We start from the raw sequence: 25,703 nt of genomic DNA on the forward strand, positions 1-25,703 counted from the left end.
AGTACATGGATTACAAAACAAATAGTGGTGACTTGAAAAAATTATGATATGTTAGAATAAAAGAACAAAATGAGTAACATATCTTGATTAAGGATGACGCTATTTACAATACAACATTTGAATGAAATCATTCCAAAATATTAAACAGTAAAAAGGAGCTAGACTCATTTTTGTCAATATGGAAGGGTTAGGCGGGCGTGGAAAAGCAGGGGTGGCAAATTGTTAGGAGGGAGGTTAAAAGGAGGGGAAGTATTGAGGAAGGGTATGATAGGGGGTGAGTAGGTGTTGGTAGAGTACAGGAGAGGTGTGAGAGAGGGGGGAAGGTAGGGGATTCAAAAAGGAAGAGATTGTACGGCAGGTATCGAAATAGAATGATTATGGACTCCATTATTTGTTGAGCAGGTGCATTTTAAGGTCTTTTTTAAACTGACGTATGAAGGGTTAAGTTGTAGGTCTTTAGGGAGGGAAACCTCCTTTACAACGCAACTTTTACCACGCAGTGCCTTTACGACGCAACTATTACAATGCATGTCATTACAATGCATAGCGCTGGGGGCGCTTTAGGATAGGGAATAGATTTAATTTACTATCCAACACCTTCCCTACTATCCACGGGGACCGGAGTTGGAATAGTAAATTAAACTATTCACTATCCAGCACCCCTAAGCACTATGCGTTGTAAAGGCATGCGTTGTAAAAACTGCGTTGTAAAGGCATGCGTGGTAAAAGCATGCGTTGTAATGTCATACATCCCTTTAGGGAGGGCATTCCAGATGCTGGGGGCCTTACAGAGAAGGAGAGAGACTGCGTGGCTTTCTTTTTTAGCAGAGGGGGGACGAGGAGGAGAGAGTAAGTGCTTCTCATCGGTCGTGCACAGCCCGCTTTTTTGTTTGTTTGAAAGGTAGAGTAGGGTCTTTTGATGGCGGGCTTTGTGCATAATGCAGGCTAATTTATACTAGGATCTGCCTTCAATTGGAAGCCATTTAAGGGTCTTTAGAGCCGGCGAGATGTGGTCAAAACGTTTGCAGTCAGTTGTAAGCCTAGCCGCAAAGTTTAGAACAGATTTGAGGGGGGCCAGGTGAGCTTTGGGAGAACAGGAGAGGAGGGCATTAATTACCATAGTCGATTTTCGAGAGGACTAGTAATTGCACAACTGATTTGAAATCTTCCGCTGGTATGAAGGGTTTGATTTTTTGGAGATGTTGGAGCATAAAAAGTTCTCTTTTTGCCAAGTTTTTTATGTGGGAGTTGAGCGTAAGCTTACTGTCGAAGGTGATGCCGAGGGATTTTACTGATTCGGAGAGGGAGAGTGGACAGTTTAGGGCAATGAGGTCAGTGATCCATGTTAGGATGGGGAGAGGGTTGTTTTTAGGAGAGAAAGGAATGATATCAGTTTTATTAGGATTAAGTTTGAGATGATTTGAATAGAACCAGGATTGGATATTGGTCAGGGCGGTGTTAAGGTGTAGCACATCAGAGTGGGATTTAATTTTATAGTACAGTTGGGTGTCATCTGCACAAAGGTGATAGTTAATACCGGCTTCTTTGAGAATGAGGGTAAGGGGTTCCATGAATAGTTTGAAGAGAGCAGGAGAGAGGATAGATCCTTGGGGGACACTGAGGGAGACGGGGTGGGGCTAGATAGGCAGTTTTGGATTTTTACTTGTTGGGTTCTGTGTTGGAAATAGGAGTTGAACCAGTTGAGGATGGTGCCATTACGGCCAAACGGAGATTTAAGTGTGTTGAGTAAGGTTGAATGGTTAACTGTGTCAAATGCAGCAGAGAGGTCAATGAGAATGAGTAGGCAGGTCTCGCCATTGTCTAGGGCAAGGTGGATGTCATCAACAATATTTAGCAATGTCGTTTCAGTACAGCCTTATCGGAAGCCAGATTGTAAGTGTCAATGTGTTTATCCAATTGCTGGATGGCACATTTTTCAAGGTCTTTAGAGAGAATGGGGAGGTTTGAGATATGGCAGAGGTTGTTGGGGTAGTTCGGGTCGGCATTAGGGTTTTGTGGAATGGGCGTTATTTGTCTGAGTTAGAGGGAGACTGAGACGCACCCAGAGGAAAGGGAGGTGTTGATATTAGTCCAATACGGGACAATTAAGTGTTTTAAGTCTTGGACGAGGGAAGGTGGGTGGGGGCCTTAGTGTTGGAGGATGGTTTTAATTTGGACAGGATGTTAACGACTTCTAGTTCAGACATGAGGTGAAAATTCAGCCAGGGGGCGTTGTTTTTGAGCTGAGTGTTGTCGGGGAGAAATTCAGGAGGGGTTGAGGAGATTGGGGTGGGGAGGACACTGGGAGTGTGAGCAGTGGGGTGGATGTTGAAATAGTATTAGGGGAACAGAGGGGCCGGGGGGATTTGAGTTAGAGTGAAGGATTGTTCAATTTTGGCAATTTTTTCAGAGAAAAGGTTCAAATTCTTCTCCTTAGCTCGTGGTGGCCGACATGATGGGCAGGGGAGGTTTGATTTCTAATAATGTTGAACAGTTCTATTTTTGGCCCCAGAGAGCTGTGATTGGAAGAAGGAAGCCTTTTTTCGAAGAAATGTGTTTCTTGTACACGGATCTAGCGGTTCGAAGTAGGACAACATTGGAGGGGGAAGAGGGTTGCCTCCAGGTTCTCTCTGCCAGTCTGAGTACTCGTCTTTCATAATTGAGGTCAGAGTTAAACCAAGATTTGGAAGGAATATTTTTAAGTGTTTTTGCTTTGGGGGGAGCAAGTTGATCTAGAACCTCGGATAAAGATTTATTGTAATGCTCAGTGAGATCATTTGCATTGAAAGAGGGAGGTGTGCGACTGAGTTGTGCTTGGAGTTTGGTCTCCAGTGCACCTGGGGGGATACTAATAAGGTTTCTGCATAATATTGTGGTGTTGTTGCTTTTGGTAGGGGCAGGCTGGGCTAAGGGTGAGATCAGGAACAATATGAGGTGGTGATCAGACCAGTCCATAGGGATGATGTTGGATAGGGATGCCAGATTACTGTTAGCAATGATGGCGTCAAGAGTAGTCCCTTTAGAATGGGTTGGGGAAAGGCAGTGTTGTTTGAGATCACTTAACTCAAGGATGTTATTGAGAAGTTTAATAGTAGGGGCATCAGGCATGTTCCAGTGAAGGTTAAAGTCTCCTAGGACGAGATGATTGTGAAAGAAGGTCAGATAGTCCTCAGCGAAGGGAAGACAGTTTGCCTGGAGGGTGATAGATGTTATGTAGTTGTATGGGGGGGTGCCTTGAATTGTAAGTTCTGCTCTAAGGTATTCAAATGTTTCAAAGTCTTTGTTTTTGGCTAGGGATGTAGGAGAGTATGATCTGCTTACTATGGTTACCCCCACTTTTTGCTGATGTTTCACTGTTTTTCGACTTTAGTCTGGCTGGGGCCCTGCTAACCTGGACCCAGCCTAGCTGCTTCCTCTCTAAATTGGTTGCATGTACTTTAGGTACACTCCAGATTGATTACTGAGTTACCCTTGTGAGTCCCTAGTATATGGTACCTTAGGTACTAAGGGCATAGGTTCCCCAGAGGCCTACTAGGGGCTGAAGCATGTATTATGCCACCCCTGGGAAGCCTTCCAAAAGGGCACCACAGGTCTGCTACTGCAGCCTGGGTAAGGTGGTGCATGCACCCCTTACTGAGATATAAGTTACCTATATCTAACTTTAATCACTGACACAAATGAACCTATTAGTCACTCCTATGGCAGGCCTTCTCAGTCCTGTAGGCAGAGTGCTTGGTTTTGTATGAGACGTTGCCCATGCATGAGCAGGACCCCTCTGCAGCTTTTGGAATCTATTCTCTGAGGCTGTTCAGTGATGCAGCCAGACCCTATACTCTTAAGTGCATTATAATATTGCGGTTAATGCTAACTCTGGAATGGCTGCATGGAAATATGTCGTGTTTGGTGTCAAACACTTTGGAATCCTATCCCCCCACCAGTTCTGGCAGCAGGGGTAGAATTCCACCCTTCTAGAGGGAGAGACTTGTACACACTAACCTAACCAGTAATAGTTTAAAAGAACCCCAGCATTACAAAATGGATGCTGCAGCCACAGACACGAGTCTGACCTCCTGCTGCTGGATGAAACTCTGGCAGGGGAGGCCTGGACAATAGGTTTCCTGTCACAGGGAGGTGTAACCACCTCCCAGACAGGCTTTAGTGTATTGGGGCTGGACAGCTTTAGACAACAGGATCACCAAGGCACTAGATCAAGTTGCGCCTTGGTCTACCAGTGCCCCCAGGAGACAGTCAAAATATGCGCCTTGGTTCAATGATGAACTTAGGAGAATGAAGTCCTTGTGTAAATCCGCTGAACGTGTCTGGAGGAGAGACTCCTCCGATCTCAAAAAGGCGGAATACAAAACAAGGCATAGAACTTATCACTCACTAATAAGAAGGACTCGAGCAACCTACTATAACTTGAGATTTGAGCAGGCGGAAAACTCGTGCCGAGAATGATTAGGAATTTTCAAGGACATATAATCACTTACCAGAACCTCCCCACCAAATAGTTGCTCAGTAGAAACCTGCAATCTGTTCGCAAATTTTTTCTCAGATCAGGTAGTAAAAATGTATCCCACCTTCCCGGGCGAGGCAAGGAGCGGAGGGGGGTGGGAGATGAGGAACCTAGCACAGATAAGGCCCGAGCCTCTCTAGATTTGTCCCCCCATCATCGGAGGAGCTTAAACATTGCCTTGAGTCTCAAGTCCAGTTCACCCAAGGACCCTATGAAACCTAAGATCCTAAGAGAGAGTATGGAAATCTTGGCTCCCTATATTGGTCACCTCCCGAAACTCTCCTATGAATCAGTGGCGATCCCTGGGCAATGGAAGGAAGTGGTCGTCATCCCAATTAAGAAAAAACAGGGGTAAAGGCAAGCCAGTTGGATAATTACCAACCAGTCTCGCTCCTTCCATACTTTGCCAAAACCGCAGAGAAGGTGGTTAACATACAACTAACCTCGTATATGAATGAGCACAACCTACTACTTCCCACTCAGTCAGGCTTTCGGGCCTCATATTCAATGGAGTCAGCTCTGTTGATATCCATGTAAACAATACATATGCATGCAGATGATGGCAAGACAATGGCGCTGGTGCTACTTGAGCTCAGCGCGTCTTTCGATACTGCCAACCATTCTTTGCTCCTGCAACGCCTTAAAAAGGGAGGGCTGGACAAACGCCCTTGGAATGGATGTGATCCTTCTTACAAGGTCGGAGCTTCCAAGTGTTGCAGAGACCGTTCTACTCGAAAAGCATTAGGCAGACGCGAAGAGTACCCCAGGGGTCCATCCTTAGTCCCACCCTTTTTAATTCATGTGTGCCCCCTTTAGCAGACCTAATTGCAAAATACGACATCAGTGTTGTGTCATATGCGGATGACACGCAATTAGTGGTATCACTATCCCAAGCCCATGACAAGGCAGCCACCAATTTCTCCACTTGCTTACAGGAGCTAGAGGGCTGGATGGCTAGGAATTGCCTTACATTGAATGGAAACAAGATGGAGGTGCTAATATTTGGCAGGACGCCGTCTATATAGACCTCAAGGTGGTGACCCCAATCCCTGGGCTCCACATCCGTTCCCAAGGAACAGGTTAAGAACTTAGGAATATGGTTGGACCCAAAACTCCCCTTCGACCACCACACCAGGGTGGTTGCTGGAAAATGTTTTGGAATAATGAAGGTCTTCCAGAACACACTGGATGTGCTCCCTGCAACCGCCAGAAAAACGCTGGTCCATGCTCTGGTGACATCGCGCCTGGACTACGGGAATGTGCTGTACCTGGCAGCAAATAGGAGGTGTGTTCAAAGACTGCAGGGCATTCAAAATGCAAAAGCTCACCTTTTTTTTTTTAGGCTTATATAGCGCTGGACTCGACTCCCGAAGGAGTATCTCTGCGCTTTGCTCGCCTAGCAGGTAAAGATATGGTGCTTACCAAATCAAGACAAGGGAAATAATGAAAACAGAAAAGTCTTCAGCATTTTTCTAAAGGCTAAATGATTGGTACACTGTCTGAGGGTAAGAGGCAGTTTGTTCCAGAGGGTGGGACCCAGAAATGAAAGAGCTCTTCCGCCCAGTCTCGACCTTCTTAAAGAGGGGACCTGAAGTAGGTATTGATTGCTGGAACTGAGGGTACGTACTGGGTTATACGGGACAAATTTCTCAGCCAAGTACGACGGACAGGAGCCATAAATACTCTTGTGGATTATACAGCAAGTTTTAAATTGTACCCGTGCACGGATCGGAAGCCAGTGCAACTTATCCAGAAGAGGGCGAGAGGGAGTTTTTGGAGGGGCATTGAGAATCAGCCTTGCAGCGGTGTTCTGGACCACCTGAAGCCTACTTAGCGAGTTTTCAGTAGCTGATATCAGTAACCCATTACAATAGTCCAGGCGACTAATCACTAGGGTCTGGACCAGGGTCTTTCTAGATGTATCCGGCAGTAAGGGAAACACTCGTCTAAGGAGTCCAATTACATGCAGGCAAGACCCAGCTGTTTGGTTGGCATGATCCTTCAGTGACAATCCCTGATCTAGTTGAACCCCCAAGTTCTTTACGGTCTGTTTAGAAATAGGGACGGGGCCCAGATCTGAAGGCCACCAATCCGGTGACCACAGCAGTGGCGCATCTCCAAATAGCATGACCTCAGTCTTCCCTACAATGCATTGCAGGAAATTTGCGGCCATCCATTGGGACACAGCCCTCATCCCTTCCGAAAATGAGTATTTAACTGCAGCTGTCAGGGTTTTAAAAGGGAAAAGCAGCTGAGTGTCATCCGCGTATGACACAGGAATAAATCCATATGATCTCATGAGATCCGCTAAGGGAGCCGCATACACATTGAAAAGTGTGGGACTTAGGCATGAGCCCTGTGGCACCCCCTTACTGAGCTCTATCGGAGCCAAACAAAAGGCACCCAGGTTGACACTCTGCGAGCGGCCACATAAGAAGCTCTTCAACCAGGACCAGGCCAAACCCCTAACCCCTATCTCCTGCAATCAACTGAGTAAGATTTCATGCGATACCGTGTCAAAAGCCGCGGAAAGGTCCAATAGCACTAGAATCACAGAGCTCCCACCATCCTGTGACATTCTGATGGTATCTGTCACAGATAGGAGTGCTGATTCCGTGCCATAGTTGGCCCTAAATCCGGACTGGGAGCGATCTAAGCCTCCGGACCATTCGATGAAACTCGAAAGGTGGGTGTTAATGTGCTTTTCAGTTACCTTACTCAGGTAGGGAAGGAGAGATATGGGGCGGAGGTTGGATAGGTCCGACCAGGGGAGGCAGAGTTCTTCCGGATTGGGTTTACAATGGCCTTCTTCCAATCCCGTGGTACCTGGCCCTCAGCGATAGAGCGATTCACCAGAGTTTGGATCAGAGGCCCAAGAGAGTTGCCCATGATGGAAACAATTCTGGCCGGAATGAGATCAAGCGGAGACCCTGTCTTAATAGGACCAATAAGTGCCTCAATGTCACTTAAGTTGGCAGCTGGAAAGACTGTGAGTGTCTCCGTGTCCATGACCCGGGACTGATGTAGGGCTGTAGATGGGGAATCCATGGGACAGATTGTCTTGAGGATTTTATCATAGATCAGCTCTATCTTATCCTTGTTCTAAGGCTACTCAGAAGAGCTCCATTCAAGAACGCTCTTGCAACGCTACACTTGCTCCCAGTTAGGGAGAGAATTGTGTACAAAACATTATGCATTAGTCACTGTATCCTGCAAGGAAAGGGCCCGGGCCACTTCCACAATCTACTGACCCCTTACATACCTACCAGGGCTCTGAGATCTGTGGGAACAGGAAGGGTAGAACTACCAGTGCTCAAAAGAGCATTGAATGGGTGGAAGATCTTTCAGATGGCTGGCCGCCAAACTCTGGAATGACCTTCCGCAGTCACTCAGGTCTGAAACATCGGAGGGGATCTTCCGAAAAAGACTAAAAACATGGCTCGTCCAAAAATAATGCCTATGTAAGGGACGGCTTTTGCATCCTGCACAATCTGTCCGGGACGGGTAACTAGCTGCAGCGTGGGGACATACTGTGTAGTATAACCATGTGCTTTAGAAACTCATTTATTATTATTATTTTGGGTGCATTCATAGAATGATTTTCAGACAGTGCTGGGGGCACACTTAGTGTCCCTGTGTATATCCCAGTTCAAACCGGTTGCAGGGGCACTCAGCCCCTGCTCTGGTACGAAACTGGACAAAGGAAAAGGGGTGTGGCCACCCCTCTCCCTACATCCTCAAATAGGTGGTTCCCCAGCGTATGTCCAACCCCTTATCTTAGTATAAGTATAGGAACCCAGTCCTTACGACTTCAGATTACACCTGGACGAAACTCTGCAACATATATCCTGGAACTTCGACATTCTATATCGACTAGAAGGCGGAAGAATCTCCCTCGGGGTCAAGGAGTGACTCCCCTGTTCAAACAGGCACCAAAGAAGCATCTTGCGAGTCTGCATTTTCAAGGCTCCCGCCTGATCCTGATGGATTTGTGACTCAGGACATAGACTTCCAGACTTCTCAGAGGCCAACACGAGATCCCAGTGAAACTGACATCCGCAGCCCTCACAAGTGACGTGGGAACGGAACTCCTGGACATCATGCACATTTGCTAGTGCATTAACTTACCGAGCTTTCCCGAAGTTGTGCATTAGGCTACTGAAGTCCAAGCCCCAAGCACTATCTGCATTGAAGATGAGTGTTCTGTGAGCCCGCTTCTAGCATTTCTGCTTGAGGACCCTTTGCGATCCCGTGTCTGTCGACTGGTTGGTTCCCACGAAGGTAACGCTTCTGTTTCTTGGGCTTTTCTGGTTTCTCCAGACGTGCCCTGACTCTCCTCTAAAGGGTGAGTCCCTCAGACCTTGCTGGTCTGCACCGAAGCCACTCTTTGCTTTCTGCATGGGTTGCTATTGCCAAGGCTTGTTGGGTCTAATCCAGAAACCAACACTGAAGCACTCGACATCCTTTATATGACCACTCAAATCCAGCTCTTGGTTGTCCCTGACACCTTCCTGGTCCTCATGGCTGAAGAGTCAAGCTTCACCTTCTTCACCTGAAATCACCCGACATCGGTTGGCATCTTCTCATCGCCCTCCTGGTCACTGGCTAGTGACTCAGACTCTATCCCCTCTGCTTTCAGGTTCTTCAGATCTTCAATCCACCCTTGGATCGACCTGGACACTTTCCACTTGGTCGCCTGCAGCACTTTTCAGCAGCTCGCCATTGAAATCAACGATGAAACCCGACACTAAAATACACCTATGCACCTAGCTTCCCTTGGTGTGGTAACTCGAGTACTTTGGTGCTCCCGTGGGTGTTGACTCTAGAACCTCCTAGTTCTAAAGGGGTTTGCTCCAAGTCCTCTTCTAAGTGTCCTTAATCTGTAATTTTCCAACGGCGACTTTCTCCATAGAAGTTAATGGTGATTCGCGGCTGTGTTTAGGCACTGCACGCGTCCCCCGTGGGTCCCCTGTATCACTACCTTGGGTGGTTCCTGGTGGCCCCAGCAGTTCTAAAGGCTCCTGGCCTTGTATCTATATCAGTTGTGGTTCTCATACCACTTTCTTAGTATATGGTTAGGTATGAGAGGCCCCCTCACTTCCGGGGGCCATCTTGGAGAGCTGACGGTCTAGTGGTTGTACTAGGACCATCAGCAGCCTCCTATTTAAAGCTCACATGGAGCAGACGCGCAGCGGTTACGCGCAGCGGGCGTGCCGTAGGTGCGACGGTGGTGAGCCAGAGGTGAGCCCATCTTTGCCCATCCGTGACCATCCGGGGCCTGGGGCCAGAACCCCTGGCCAGAATGTGGTTTACTCAAGGGGTGACTTATTGCAGCTTAACCTGGGTAGATCCCATCTGGAGCCGGGTACTATATATCGGCTGGGTTGCGAGGGCCTGCTGATCTCACCCAGGAGTATTAGTGGGCGACAGCGCTCTTCCAATATACATACCCTGAGCTACGGTCTATTGAATACCCGCTCTTTGCAGAGCCATAGGTTGGAGGTTTTCACACTTCTGGAAGACGGGGAGTTAGACGTCCTCGCACTCACTGAAACATGGTTGGAGGATTGCTCAGCGCCGGATTTGGTGGCGGCTCTTCCAGATAACCATTTGGCTATTTATTTTAATAGGGAGGGAGCCAAGAGAGGAGGAGGAGTAGCCCTTTTATATCAGTCATGCCTCCGTGCCGATAGGTTCCTCTCTGTAACCCTTGGAGGAGCAGAGGTTATGGGGGTTAAGCTCAGGAGGGGAGCGGTCTGTGTGGTGTTCTTGGTGGTATATCGGCCACCCTGGGCGTCGCCAGATTTCCCCACTCTCTTCTTAAGATTGGTCCAGGACCTGTGCACAAGATATGACAAAATGGTGATCTTAGGGGACTTCAATTATCATTGGGAAAAATCCCCCAAAGAAGGCCAAGCATTACAGATTGAGGAGGCGGTTTCCTCCTTAGGTCTCACTCAACAGGTCAAGGGACCGACACATGAGAAAGGTCATGTGCTCGACTTAGTCTGGACCACCATGCCAGTCCAGGGCACTACGGAAATTTTCCCTTGTGCCTGGTCTGACCATTCTCTAATAAAGGGTAGACTCATACTGAGGGGCCCCCTGTCCAAACCTGGGGAGGGCTGGATAACGGCCCGCAAATGGAGAAATCTTGATGGGGAAAAATTGGTTCACCTCTTAGAACACCACCCTTCAGCAAAAGAGCAGGATGTCAACGTTGATGCTCTATGTGGACACCTCCAGCATAAACTGGGGAGTGCCATTGATGTGGTGGCACCTCTTCGCAGGATGAAGAAGGTGGCGAGAGGAGCTGGGGCGCCTTGGTATAATGACTCCCTAAGGGAGATGAAACGTGGGGTGAGGAAGAAAGAACGGGCTTGGCGTAAAAAATATGACGCCATCTGCAAACAAGAATATGTCTCATCCTTAGCCCAGTATAAACTAGCCATACAATCTAGAAAGGCTGTCTTCTTCGAGGAAAGAATAGCTGCTGCAAGAAATCCGCAAAAAGAATTTTTCGGGTCCTGGCGGAGCTCAGGGTGAACAAAGAGCAAAGGCCCGAGTTCACTCAGGAGGACTGTCAGAGGTTTCAAGACTTCTTCGTAAAAAAGATATCCGATATCTTGGACGAAATTGCGGAAACTGCACCCCTCGAATGTCCTCGCCTACCGGACCTTATTGCCCCGTTAAACATCCCACCATTAGCTGAGTTCTCCCCTATCTCCAAACAGGAATTACTTAAAATCATAGGCCGAGTTAAATCGGGTTCCTTGGTGGACCCTTGCCCTCCAGACATACTCAAGGTGGCAATGCCAGGAATAGAGGAAGAGGTCCTGCATCTATTGAACACTTCTCTTCGCACAGGACAGATCCCTCTAGCTTTTAAGGAGGCTCGCCTGATCCCCTTACTGAAGAAACCTGGTGCAGACACAAAATGTCTGCAAAATTTCCGGCCCATCTCTCAGTTGCCTTTTTTGGCTAAAGTGGTTGAGCAGCATGTGTTAGCTCTACTATCGGACCATCTAGAGAATAACAACCTGCTGGAGACCAATCAGGCAGGGTTCCGTGCTAATCATAGCACGGAACTAGTTATGTTATCCATTCTAGATGAGCTAAGAACGCGGGCCGATGTAAAAACACCGAGCGCCCTGATACTATTGGATCTCTCCGCGGCGTTTGATACCGTGTGTCACAAACAGCTTCTGTCGCGGTTGAGATCCTTTGGCGTCATGGGTACAGCACATGCATGGCTTACATAATTTTTGCAGGGTAGGACACAACGAGTGCAGCTGGGTGACCTACTTTCCACCCCTGCCCCGATCACCTGTGGGGTTCCACAGGGCTCTGCCTTGTCACCCCTACTCTTCAACATCTACCTGCAGCCACTGATTGCCCTCCTGAACAGGATGGATTGCCTAGTGTATAACTATGCCGATGACACCCAGATAATCATCCGGTTGGATGATGGTCCGGGAGCATCCACTAGGCTACAGGACATACTGAAAACTACAGTCAATTGGATGTCCGAGAACTCTCTGAAAGTCAATCCGGATAAGACGGAAGTGTTGCCCATTTCCACCTCGGGTAACCCTTGGAGCGAGAAATTCTGGCCTAAAGAGCTGGGCGCACCACCAAAACCGGCAGTCGCAGTTAAAAGCTTAGGCCTATACGTGGATAATAAATTGTCCATGGAAAAACAAGTTACCACCGTAGTGGGCACCTGTATAGGCCTTCTAAGACAACTAAGGAAGATCTCTGCCCTACTCTCATTCCCAACTCTGAAACACGTGGTTTCAGCCACAATTTCGGCAAGGCTGGACTACGGGAACTCCTTATATTTAGGTTTGCCACAGCGGCTGCTGGACAAATTACAGGGAGTGATGAATGATGCTGCTAGGCTGATATTCAAAAAACCCAGGACTGCTCATGCCTCTCCTCTGATGCAGGAGCTGCACTGGCTCCCAATTCGTCAGAGAATTGTCTTCAAAGGACTGTGTATCGCTCACAAGGCTCGGTATGGCAAAGCACCAAAATACCTGAAATCCCGATTATCCCCCTACACACCGGGTAGGACTTTGCGTTCGTCGGACACCACTCTTCTGTCCCAATCCCGCTTCAAATTGACCACGGTGGGGGGCCGTGCGTTTTCCAACACGCTCCCAGCTTTTTGGAACAAACTGGATCCAGAGCTCAGGAAGGAAAGTAATTTACTTTCCTTCAGGAAAAAACTAAAAACTGTATTGTTTAAGCAAGCATGGTGCAGATCTTAGGTGCACAGCTGGTTTCAAGTGAATGTAACATCTTATCACGTAAATCTGGACAGACAGCGCTTAGAGACCCCTGTGGTTATAACGCGCCATATAAATTAAATAAATAAATAAATGACCCTAGGGCTCAACATATACTGTGCTAATTCACTGTGTGCTAAATATGTTTACTGAATGTACTTTTGCCTCTAGCCTTATAAAGAGACTAGAGGGATGTGTTTAGAATAAATACATATATTTTATATATATATTCCTGGTGTGGTTCTCCTTTCATTTGGTCATTCATGAGATTATAGACTGGTAAAACAACCTGCCTTACATTCCTTCAAGACTTAGTCTGAAGGCTGCTCTCCCCAGCTACCACTAGGATAGCTTTCTATATAGGTTGTCTTTAAACCTACCATCAATAAGGGTCATTTGGACTGGTGCAAGGTGCCCACTAGAATGGTGGACAGCATATGCCAGGCCGACTTCTCACAAGGGAGAGCTGGAGTTCATTTTAAAAGATTATTGCTAGACCACCTCCTAATCTCAGAGGTCTGTCTTTTCTGCCGGGGGGGGGGGGAGGGGGTGGAGAGTAAGTCAAAGATGCAAAGATGGGTGTTGAAAGATCGTTAAGCCAAGTTTCTGTTAGGAAGGCGACATCTATATCTTCACTTTCGGAAATTTCTGTTGCATGCTGAACCGCCGAGTGGCAGTTCACAAGCATGCATGTTAGGATTAGTTATGGGGGGGGGGACATGAGTGATGGCGGTAAATTGCGGGGGCGGTCTGGGTGAGCAGGGAGAGGGGAGAATTCTGCTGGTCCCAATAATGACTGAGATGTTATAATTGATGTTGTAGTTTTCATTGAGTGTGCTGCTAAAATAAGTCTTCCTGGTGCTAAAAGAATCCACAAAGGACCAACTGGGATTGTCAAAAGAAAACTAAACCAATAAACAAACAAAAAGGGAAGTTACAGAAAAATAAGGTTTTGTGCGCTTTGGAAAAGGATAGATGTTTTTCAGCCTTCTTCAGCATATCTGGTAAGCTCTTGGCCAAACTTGAGCAATATGTTCCCACTTTTAGGTTTCGTCTGCACAGTGCTTGACCTGTGCTTCTGTATTCTAATGTATTTAATATATCTTATATCTCTTAGAAATGGCATCAAATAGCAAGATTCAAAATGTGTCATATTCGAAAAGGCCACATGGGGGCGACATGGCCCCTTGAAAGAAGTAGGGGGATAGCCAGGCTTTGTTTAGTTAAAAGCTCTCTGAATGGTTGATACATTTTATTTAAATGCTCTCGGTACGAGTGGCTTTCCTCAAAATCCAAGATAGAGATATATGTTAGCATTTAAAATACATAGGGATAACAATATAGACGTTCTTGGGTCCATTTCTAGAAAATAGTTTAGATCATCTGCACCAGGTTTGGAATACTTAGGGGCATATTATCAAGAACGGTGATAAAATTATCGCGCTTTTGCGTCAGGAAACTGCCGCTAAAGTGGCGATAATGGGCTTGATAAAAAGCCCTTGTGAATTCCCATAGCAGCCCAGGTTAACACCAGAACCTGGGCTGCTATGGGAATTCACAAGAGCTTATTATCAAGCCCATTATCGCCACTTTAGCAGCAGTTTCCAGGCCTGTCAAGTATCACGCATCAGGTGTTGATAAAGATCAATTCAAAATGGTCAGGCGATTTCAGTAGATGTTTCCTAAGTTAATTTTGCCCGGCGTAAAACGCCTCTAATACCATACGAAGTTATTCAATGAAGAGGCAGGCGCTGGAGACAGGAAGACAGGAAACAAGTTTTATTCCGACGGAGGAGAACACATCAGATCGGACAACAAGGTATCGTCTCGAGGTGCTCTCTCAACCTCTCTGAGACCTGGTCTTTTATACACTGGTTTAAGACATGTGAACGTCCTTTATTACAACAGGGACATTGTGAAGTATGAGAACGACATCACCGGCACCCCCCCAGTTCCGGCCCCTTCCAACACATGACAACAGTAGGGGCCCTTTCCCCTCATATGATTGGGAGGGGGCTATCACGCAGCTGAGTGTTCTGCCGATTCCTTTGGAATGTGCGCCTGATCGAATCTCAGGGGATGGGGAGGTCGTGATCAATAGTGGCTCCTTTCAGGAAAGGCGAGTGCATACAGTAATGGGCAATAAACTGTATCCTCGGGCTAAAGGATGACCAGCGGTTCGTACAGGCAGTCAGGCTCAGAGGAAGGGGTCATCAAAAGAGGGGTATTCATGGACGGAAAGGAGGTGTTGGTCAGGCGCGGGGTGTGATTCCCTAAGACAGAGTCATGGGAGGGGAGGGTTCATGACTTGTGCATGTGAGTGCGGGGGCAGCCAGGGTGCGCGGGGAAGGCTTGCAAGGTCAGGGAAGTGTGCTGACGGGGCGATCGTGAACAGGGAGACCATGGTACCTAAAATGGCTGTCGTGTATGTTCGTACGTGAATCTGCAAGATGGCGTAGATGATGTTCAGTACACGAACTAAAATTCCACAGTCCTCCCTTTAACATGTCTCGCCAGCTTGTCAGTTCGGATCAATCCCCATGAGACCACGCACCTCTATTTCGTATAGGGGACTCATGTGCTCAGGTTTAAAGTTCAAAGTCTTTGGGCACATACAGTTGGAAATAAGTGCACATAAAGGTGGTAAACATTGAATACCTAAGCAACACCCACACAGTATCATGATTGGTATCAATATAAACGTAAACAGTCTCCATCCCCAGTTCTTCAAAGTGTCCCAGAACCAGCTTCCAAGCGACCATCCTTCCTGCTCCTGGTGAACCTCTGAAGACAGTCTGTGGAGGTGTTCAATTGCTTTGTAGACTGAAGGTGAGTTATCTGGCACGTAGGTGCAACAGCTGGAGCCGATGATGCGGCATGCACCTCCACGGTCGGCCAGAACCACATCTAGAACAAGACGGTTTTGAAGAGCCACCAGGCGGACTGCCTGAAGCTCAGCCGTGTTGTTGGCAAGGATGCCAGCGGTGATGTTAATTGTTGTTTCTACTGCCTGAGTCAGGTGTCGGATAGCGCGGCTATTTGCCATTGGTCCCCACAGAGGAACAAGTCCCTTTGCTGCATCCAGGAACTGTGCTCCGGTGGAGTCGGCTTGTTCAACATCTCCGGCGCGCTTTTGCCGGTGGTGGTTGGCTGGAGCCACATACGTGGGAGGAAGAATGAAGGCGATGTAGCACGTACCCCTCCAGCCTCTTGGGAGCCAAGTGTAAGCTTTGGTGCCACAAACAAAGTACATATTCGGGGAAGCAACAAAGGAGGGGGGGTCGGCTGAGACCAATGTTTTGGTGATGCGGCAAGAACTGTGACCCACCAGCTGCGTTCCTTGTCCTTCGAGGCATACGAGTCCTGTGACATTGATGACAGACAGGGCCACGGTCAGGGTGGCAGCCGTTTGTTTCCGCAGGTGGGAGAAGGTGGGTCTGGCTGGATTGTGGAGCACTTGCATTTCGACCCTTTCTTTGGCAGGGATGTTCGTAAGGAAGGTTGAACCTGAAATTGCAGGACAAAAGGGTTTTCCTGTTTTGTTCAGCCAGAACCCAAAGTAGAAGTGTGACACTGTCTGACCAGAAGTGGCGTTGTCTTTGTGGCTTTCCTGCATGAGGATCAACCAGGCGAGGCAGGAGCCGTGAACTGAGAAAGGAGAAGGGATGAAGGGGATGGAGTGTCCGGTAGCATGTGGGAGCAACCCACAGATCCAGCAGTTCGTGGCGTTTGCAGCAAGGTTGTGCTGGTGCAACAGTTGTACGAAGGAATTGTTCCAGAACTCCCTACGCCTTTCTCGGAGCTGAGGTGAAAGGGTGATCAGGTGGTGCTCTTTCATGGTGGTTGGCTGGACAGTGGTTGGCAACATCTGGTGAGCGGGTGTACTTTCCTCCAAGATCCAGAAGGAAGTCATGAGGAGGAGGCAAAAGAGGAAGACAATGAAGAAAGTGATTGTCTTTGATTTGTGCAAATTGTCAGTCTTTGGATTCCTGTAGTGGGTATTTCCTGTTGCTTCCGACGTCTTCTTATCTGGCGCTTCCATCATCTTCTTGTCTGGCGCTTCCATCATCTTCATCTTCAAGGTGCTCGGTAGTGGGCAGAACCACAGACTTTGTTTAGCTTCTCTCCGGGTAACCCTTGGTTGCTTTGGGTCACCGTTCTGAGATTTTTAACTTAGTCAGTGGCCTACTTAGCCGAAGCTCCCTCCTTTCGACGCAGGAAATACCCTTCTCGAGATGGCACAGTGGGATCAGAGTGTTTTGCAAGTTCAAGTGCCTCGGTATCAGGATAGCAGTTCAGTGATGGTCGGTCTTTGTTCAGGAGCTCTTCTTGGGTGCTGACGTTGTCTGTCGTGGCCAGGGTCGAGGAAACCTTCTTGCAGTGGTGCGCATGTAGCCAGTTCTTTTTCCCCTCCACTCGAAGAGCCGTCCGAGTGGTGATCAGTACTTGCCAGGGGCCCGTCCACCGGGGTTCCAGACTCTTCGCTCGTTGAAAGTTCCGGATCAGGATGTAGTCCCCCGGTTGGATATCGTGACCGGGACCCCTGGAAGCATCGGGGATGGCCTGCTGCACCTGTTGATGAATGACAGACAATGTTTTAGTTAACTTGTATAAATAGTCTGACATCAGGACGTCGGGGACGTCGTGAATGGAGGTCGGTTTAGGGGCAGTCCAGAGGTTCATAGGCCGCCCAAACAAAACTTCGTAGGGGGTCAAGTGGTGCTTAGTGGGAGTGGAGCGCATCGATAGCAATGCCAGTGGAAGGGCATCTGGCCACTTAAGTCCTGTGGTGGCCACTATTTTTGACAGTTTTAGTTTCAGTGTAGCGTTGTGTCGTTCAACCAGGCCAGCGGATTGGGGGTGGAAGACTGCGTGGAATCTTTGTTTTACCCCCAACCCCTTCAGGATTAATTGGATAACTTCAGCTATGAAGTGGGGGCCATTGTCGCTCCATAAAATTCGACAAAGGCCGTAGCGAGGGAAAAACTCTTTCAGTAGTACTTTGGCAGTAGTCATGGCAGTGTTATCACGGGTCGGATAGGCTTCCACCCATTTGCTGAAGGCACATACAATGACCAATACGTACTTCAAGCCTTGGCACCTCTCTAATTGGATGTAATCCATCTGGAGGACCTCAAAGGGGTGGTCGGGGATCCCAAACCCTCCCCGGGGTACCACAGTTCCTTTCCCGGGGTTGTGTTGTAAGCAGATAAGGCACTGCTGGACTAGGTGTTTGGCCGAATCGGGGATCTTGCTGTTGTGCCAGACTTTGGAAATGAGTTCAATCATGGGGGCAGAACCTATGTGTGCAGGGGAGTGTGCCATTGTCAGTATGGGGATCAAGTATGCATCAGGCAGCAACCATTTGTTCGTGTCTTTTGTCCGCCAGCAGCCTTCATCATCCCTTAGACCCACCCGCGCCCACTCAGTCAATTCGTGTGGTGTGCTGGCCGATTGGATGTCCCTGATCGTTTCCCTAGCGTCGGTCCATTTTTCTGCTTGTGACCTGGTCACATACATGCGTGTCGTTGTCCTATTCTCAGCTGTGGTTCGGGCAGTGATGTCGGCTAGTGCGTTTCCCTGTCCAACTAAATCTGTCACCTTCTTGTGTGCCTGGCATTTGATCACTGCTAATCGTTTGGGGAGAAGAACTGCTTCAATCAGGGCGGAGACTAAATCTCCGTGAAGGATGGGCGTACCGTGGGACGTCAGGAATCCCCTTTCCCTCCACAGGAGCCCAAAATGATGAACTACCCCGAAGGCTTACTGGCTGTCCGTGTAAATGTTTGCCGTGGTTCCTGCTGCTATGATACATGTTCGTGTGAGGGCAATTAGTTCTGCTGCCTGTGCGGATCGTTGTGTGATGCGAGCTGTTTCAACTACTGTTCGAGCTGTCGTCACCGCATAGGCAGCAGAAGTGGTGCCGTCTGGGAGTTTGATACAAGAGCCATCTACCCATAGTTCTCCATCAGGATCTGTAAAAGCGATGTCTCGGAGGTCAATTCTACTCCTAGTCTGTTCGTCCGTGAGGGTCACACAGTCGTGTATAGGGGGCACATCGGGGTCATTTTCGGGCAAGGGTAACAGTGTAGCAGGATTCAATGTCGTGCATCTCTTCAGGGTGATGTGGGGTGCAAGTAGAGTCAATTCGTACCCTGTCAGTCGTGCACTAGTCAGGTGTTGAGTCTTGGTCTGGTTCAAAAGGGTGTCAACTGCATGGGGCACTAATACTGTGAGAGAGTTCGAAAGCACAATTCCCTCACTCTGGCGGATAGAGACAGCAGCAGCGGCTACTGCTCGAAGGCAGGCAGGTAGAGCTCTGGCGACTGGATCAAGAGTGGCAGAGAAGTAGGCACAAGGGCGTTGTTTGGCGCCGATGGGCTGAGTTAGGACAGACAATGCGCATCCCTCCCTCTCGTGAGTGAAGAGGGAGAAGGGCTTGGAGTAATCTGGTGTTCCTAGAACGGGTGCCGAGCAAAGGGCATCCCGCAACTCCTTAAAGGATGCTTGGCATTCGGGAGTCCACGGGAGTGGGAACGGAACATCTTTGGCCAACAGGGAAAGTAGGGGTTTTATAATGAGACTGAAATTTGGTAACCATTGTCGGCAGAAAGAAGTAAGGCCCACTAATGAACGGACTTGCTTCTGCGTTTTTGGAATGGGGGTGTCTAGGATGGTTTGGATTCGGTCGGGCGTAAGTTTCCTCCCTTCTTTGGGCAGGAGGTGGCCTAGGTATGTTACTTGGGGCTGACAGAACTGCAGTTTCTTTTTGGAGACTTTGTGGCCATTCTCCGCGAGAAAGTGCAAGAGTTGGATAGTGGCTGTGATTGCAAGTGGAGTGGTGTCGGCCGCCAAAAGGATATCGTCAACATATTGGATCAACACCACTCCATCTGGTAGCTGGACGTCATCCAGCTGTCTTTTGAGGGCCTGGCTGTAAATGCTGGGACTTTCAGTGTAACCCTGGGGAGCTCTACAAAATCGGTATGAACGGTTTTTTAAAGTGAAGCCGAAGAGATAACGGCTGTCTGGATGGATGGGGATAGAGAAAAATGCGTCTTTAAGATCAATAACGGTGAAGGTGGTGGCAGTGGACGGGATGAGAGTCAGGATGGTGGCGATGTCTGAGACTACGGGGTACTGTGGCACCACCACTTTGTTGACTTCTCGCAGGTCGATGATGAAGCGGTACGCTTTCTCATCTCCCTCACCTTGCTTCTTAACAATGGGTAGGATAGGGCTATTGCAGACATTACTAACCACTTCCTCTACCACTCCTGCATCTACCAAGGACTGAATAATCGCTACCAATGCCTTCTCGCCTTCGGGCGATATCCGGTACTGTGGGAGTTTCGGGAGTATTGCATCTGGTCGAACAGTTATGTGTACAGGATCGATCATCATTCGTCCTACATCCGAGTCGTTTCTGGCCCATAGGTACAGGGGTAGGGTATCGAGCAAGGATAGGTCAGCATCTGTTATGGCGTACATATGTCGTGCGGGGTAGGGTCTGGACATGCTCGGGTTGTCGTACAGGATGACTCGGACTCCATCCGGGGAACACCTAATAGTAGCTCGGAAATGTTTCAGTAAATCAATACCCATAATGGCGTCAGGGGAGTTGGAGGAGAGCAGAAATGTTGTGTCAGTGGGATTGTTTCCTAGGTCAAAGGAGATAGGTACAGACAGGGGATTAGTGGAGGGCGTTCCATCGAAACCTATCGAGGTAATGTGTGAGCCAGACAAGGGTGCCCTTGGAATCAGTCGTTTTGATAATACACTACGTGTCGCTCCAGTGTCTACCAAAAATGGAGACTTTGTACCCAGGACCTTAGCAGTGACGTAAGGACCTTGCTGGTCAACACAGAGCTCGACTGGATCCCTCCCTTGCCCCTGGCAGTCCTATGCAGAGTCGTGAGCATTGTCGCAGTCGGATTGTTGGCACTGATTCTGTCGGGGGCGGTCAAATGTGTTTGGTCTGCCAGATCGGTCATTGGCAGTGTCGCGGGTCTGCCCTCCTCCCTGCCCTCCAGTTTTGGAACCATTTGTCATGTCCCTTGTCTCTTTATTTTTAATCAGTTCCCGAAGGGCCAGGCATTGAGACTTCCAATGCCCAAATTCTTTGCAAAATGCACACTGGTTCTCATCGAGGTCGGTTCGTGGAGCGCCAGGTGTGGAGTTGCGGTCTCTAGGGGCCGAATTCCTAGGGGCATTCGACTGGTAGTTTCCCCTATATCGTTCCCTTCCTGTAGTTACTTCATGCAAGTGGGCAATCATCACTCGTTCCTTTAAGTCCTTTTTCTTTTTCTCATTCGCCCTCTCGTTCTCGTTCTTTTGGTGTTCATAATACTGAGCCATCTGAAGGATAGCTGCAGGTTTGGAGGCTCCCCAACTACTCTCACTCGTCTGTAACTTTTGGGAGACCTCTTGCGATAGCCCTTTTACGTAGTTTTGCACGAATAGGTGTTGTCCGGTTGCGGTGGTCATGTCTTGACCACTGTAGTCGGAGAACACTGTTTCAAATTGGGAGAAATATTCTGATACATCTTCCTGAGGTTTCTGACGACAAGCCGTGACTACCGACCAGTCTACCTTCTTTTCTGGGATCAACATCTTTAGCTTCTGTACTATTTTGTCAGGGAGTTCCAGTATGTCATTTACAGGTTTCTTTCCGGGCTCTCGCTGCCTATCTAGTTCATCGAGTTTTGTCCAGGTGTGTCCGAACAGATCCGTGTGGTCGGCTCTCCGGATTTGCTTCCACACATCAGCCGGCAGACACAACCCGAAAAACAAATCCATGTCCGATAGAGTCATTATGGTTGAGCCCAAGGCTGTGCCTAGTTCTGTATAAAATGCTGTAGGGTTCTTTCTTAAATCGGGCAGGGTTTGTCTAAAAGTTAAAATATCTTGCCGATCCCATGGTTGGTAAACCCAGTTGTACACAACCCTCCCTTTTGCATCTGCGTGGTTGATATCATCGTTTGTTCCCTGACCTCTTGGGGGAACCCAGTAGGGGGCGGCTTCTCTGATAGGCATCATAGTGTTGGCTGCTTCTAATGAGGGCTCAATCGTCTCAGGGACTGTGATCTTGACCTCTGGTTTCTGTTCCGTGAGGTGGCGAAAGACCTCAAGCGTTTGCATGAAGAGGTCCGTCACATCGCTCTCAGTCCCATCTCCAACATCGACCCTTCTATATAGAGTCGTCAGTTTTGCAGGACCCTTATTCTGGTACCTATCCTCATATGCGTTCAGGGTGTGGTAGCTGAACCGTAAAATGAAATGCCGTCTGTGACTACCGGCATGTGAATTGTGCATATTCATCGTATATTCTTCGCTCTCCTTCCGTTCTACCAATGTTTTTGCTATCTTGACGATTCCATCCCGCTCATCTTTGCTCAACCTATTTGGTCTGGCTGTTAGGTGCCTGCTAGTCTCATGTTCATCTGCTGTTGTTACCAATGCGGCTGGTGCGAAGGCCGTAAGAGCCGGGGCACTAGCGCTAGGGTCACCCACACCTGCACTTTGAACTGGTGAGTGTTGTGCTAGAGGCTGGCTGGGAGCATAAGGAGGAGGCATGTAGATAATTGGAGGACCGAGCAGTAACTCGTCATTTGCCCGCTGTTTGGAGGGCATCTCCGGGTAGAGTGCAGAGGTGGTCCTGACAGGGCATTGGCCTGCCAGTCCTGATTCTTGCGTTTGTTTAACTTCCTCTCTTCTTCTTATTTCTTCATCTAGTTCTTTTGCGGCCAGATGGGCTGCTTTTCGTAATTCTTTCACTGTTTTCGCTTCCTCTCTTTTCCTGCGATGTTCTGCTTCTTTGCGCCACATGCCAATACTATCAAGCATAGTGGGCGTTACCTTATTTATTTTTACAGCTGCTTCTAGTGTTTTTATTTTATTTTCGTCAAAAGAACCTATCAGTGGCCACTGACTTTTAGGATCCTTTTTTGTATATTTATGCCATAACTTACTATAAGCTATAGCGACTAGTCCTTGCTTAGTAAACATGTCCTTATTAGGGGTGCCTTCCAGTGGAGCTGGATGGTTCATCTCTAATAAGCGGTCCGGGTTGACCCAACTATGAACCAATGGGGAGAAGATAGGCATGACGGATTACAATGGGGGCAAAAGCCTGCACTACCTATCTTTTCACTATTTGCAAAGACTGGACAGAATATTCTATTCTACGCTATTTGCAAACAGAGAATACCTCCAAAAAGAACCAATTCCAAACAGTCAATGTTCGGACAATCAATCAATCAATGAGGAATGAAATAGGTACGACGTGTTAAAGGCTTGCGTTACCTACCCTTCACTACCGGCAAAGGGAGGGAGAATATTCCTATTCTTCCCCGTTTGCGGGCAGAGAAGATCCTTAAGAGAACCAACTTCGAACAATTCAATGCTCGATTCAATCAATCAATCAATGAGGAGAAAAGTAGGCACGACGTGTTAAAGGTTTGCGTTGCCTACCCTTCACTATCTGCAAAGACTAAACAGAGTATGGCGATTCTGTGCTTGTTTGCAAATAGAGAATTTCTCAGAAACAGTCAATAAGTAATACTAGTATTTTCAAACAATCAATCAATCAATTTCGCAATTTTGTCGTGTGTCACGACCTTACCCGGACCGTATGGACAGTTTCTCGTCTTCCGTTTCCAGCGCCCGATCGTCCTCTATTCTCTTGTTGCTATCGCGGCACTCCTGGTGGTTCCCAGTCAGGACCGTAGATCACTCGGGAGAGGTCTGCTCGGAATCAGTGAAGTTCAGATGATCGGCTGTCAGACGAGGGTCTATCGGACAGGAGCTCTTCCGATCGTTGCAGTCGTTCACTCTGTGGTCGGGACCTCTCCCACTGGATCCACGTGTCGCTGATGGGCCCCACGTTGGGCGCCAATTGATAAAGATCAATTCAAAATGGTCAGGCGATTTCAGTAGATGTTTCCTAAGTTAATTTTGCCCGGCGTAAAACGCCTCTAATACCATACGAAGTTATTCAATGAAGAGGCAGGCGCTGGAGACAGGAAGACAGGAAACAAGTTTTATTCCGACGGAGGAGAACACATCAGATCGGACAACAAGGTATCGTCTCGAGGTGCTCTCTCAACCTCTCTGAGACCTGGTCTTTTATACACTGGTTTAAGACATGTGAACGTCCTTTATTACAACAGGGACATTGTGAAGTATGAAAACGACATCACCGGCACCCCCCCAGTTCCGGCCCCTTCCAACACATGACAACAGTAGGGGCCCTTTCCCCTCATATGATTGGGAGGGGGCTATCACGCAGCTGAGTGTTCTGCCGATTCCTTTGGAATGTGCGCCTGATCGAATCTCAGGGGATGGGGAGGTCGTGATCAATAGTGGCTCCTTTCAGGAAAGGCGTGTGCATACAGTAATGGGCAATAAACTGTATCCTCGGGCTAAAGGATGACCAGCGGTTCGTACAGGCAGTCAGGCTCAGAGGAAGGGGTCATCAAAAGAGGGGTATTCATGGACGGAAAGGAGGTGTTGGTCAGGCGCGGGGTGTGATTCCCTAAGACAGAGTCATGGGAGGGGAGGGTTCATGACTTGTGCATGTGAGTGCGGGGGCAGCCAGGGTGCGCGGGGAAGGCTTGCAAGGTCAGGGAAGTGTGCTGACGGGGCGATCGTGAACAGGGAGACCATGGTACCTAAAATGGCTGTCGTGTATGTTCGTACGTGAATCTGCAAGATGGCGTAGATGATGTTCAGTACACGAACTAAAATTCCACAGTGTGACGCTCACGCATTTCAGTGTGGTGTTGCGCATCACCGCACTGAAATGCATTGTCACGCATTTAATGCCATTCTGAAACTCTGGCTAAGCAGGGTGCCAGGCCACTCCGTGGGCGCTGCTTCTCCCTGCAGACGTGCTGCCAGAAGCTGGGCTCTGTATGTTAATAGTTAAGACTGCTCTCAGCTCGAGTGGCTGAGAGTGCTTCAATGTAACAAATCTATCTGCCCGGCAGCCTGTCGTGCCTCTCTGGCGTCGCGCCGCTTTCAGAAGCACCACACTTAGAGACAAGTAAAGTTGAATTTAGCACTAAGCAGCAGTGCACCATGCACGGCGCTTCTTCTGGCAGGCTTGGGGAATGGCTAGCTTCAGAGCAACAATGTAACAACCTGCGCGGCATTCGTGATAGATGACATCACAACAGTCAGAGCTCCGTCGCGAGCGGATGGTTGTGGGAGGGAGGTTGAACTGGTAATGGCAGGCAGAGCTCAACTAGTGGTAAAATTTGAAAGAAATTAAAATACAGATACTGCCCGGAGCTCACCGCGGACCACGACGGCCGATGGAACTCTCATTTATTACTGAGAGTCACTTTGCATCATGCCCGGCGGAGTCCGGATGACGTTTGCCACGGGAGTCGTCGTTGTGGCCACCAGGCGGGCCCTACCTCATTGTTGCGCGACTCTCGCCTTGCACAGTGAGTAACTGCTTTCCAAGTGATCCAAGTGATCGATGTAATGGGGAGGCACACTAAGCAGCAGGGATCATGGCAGAGAGGCAGTGACTTGACCCGCTGTATGCATGTAGGCTAATAGGGCCCCTGATGGGTGGGGGGTGGGCGCTGGCAAACGGATGGCATCGATCAGCAGTAGGAGAGCCTGAAATGAGTGTGGGTTTGGAGTGCAACAGTTCAATGAAAGGGCAAAAGTAGGTGGGGTCCAAGCTGTGAGGCCCAACAGTAAAGTCACCCTTACTTAGCCTCTCCGCGACACCAAGGGCCTCATTTATGAGAAGTGACGCATCGCTGCGTGAAAGCAGTGATACGTCACTTCTCAGTGCGCCCTCCTTGCGACATGATTCATGCGCCATCTTTACTGTATGACGCATCATGTCGCAAGGAGTTACAGATACGTCAGTTTTC

Source organism: Lissotriton helveticus, chromosome 2_1, assembly GCF_964261635.1.
Source record: "Lissotriton helveticus chromosome 2_1, aLisHel1.1, whole genome shotgun sequence".
NCBI classification, from domain to species: domain Eukaryota; kingdom Metazoa; phylum Chordata; class Amphibia; order Caudata; family Salamandridae; genus Lissotriton; species Lissotriton helveticus.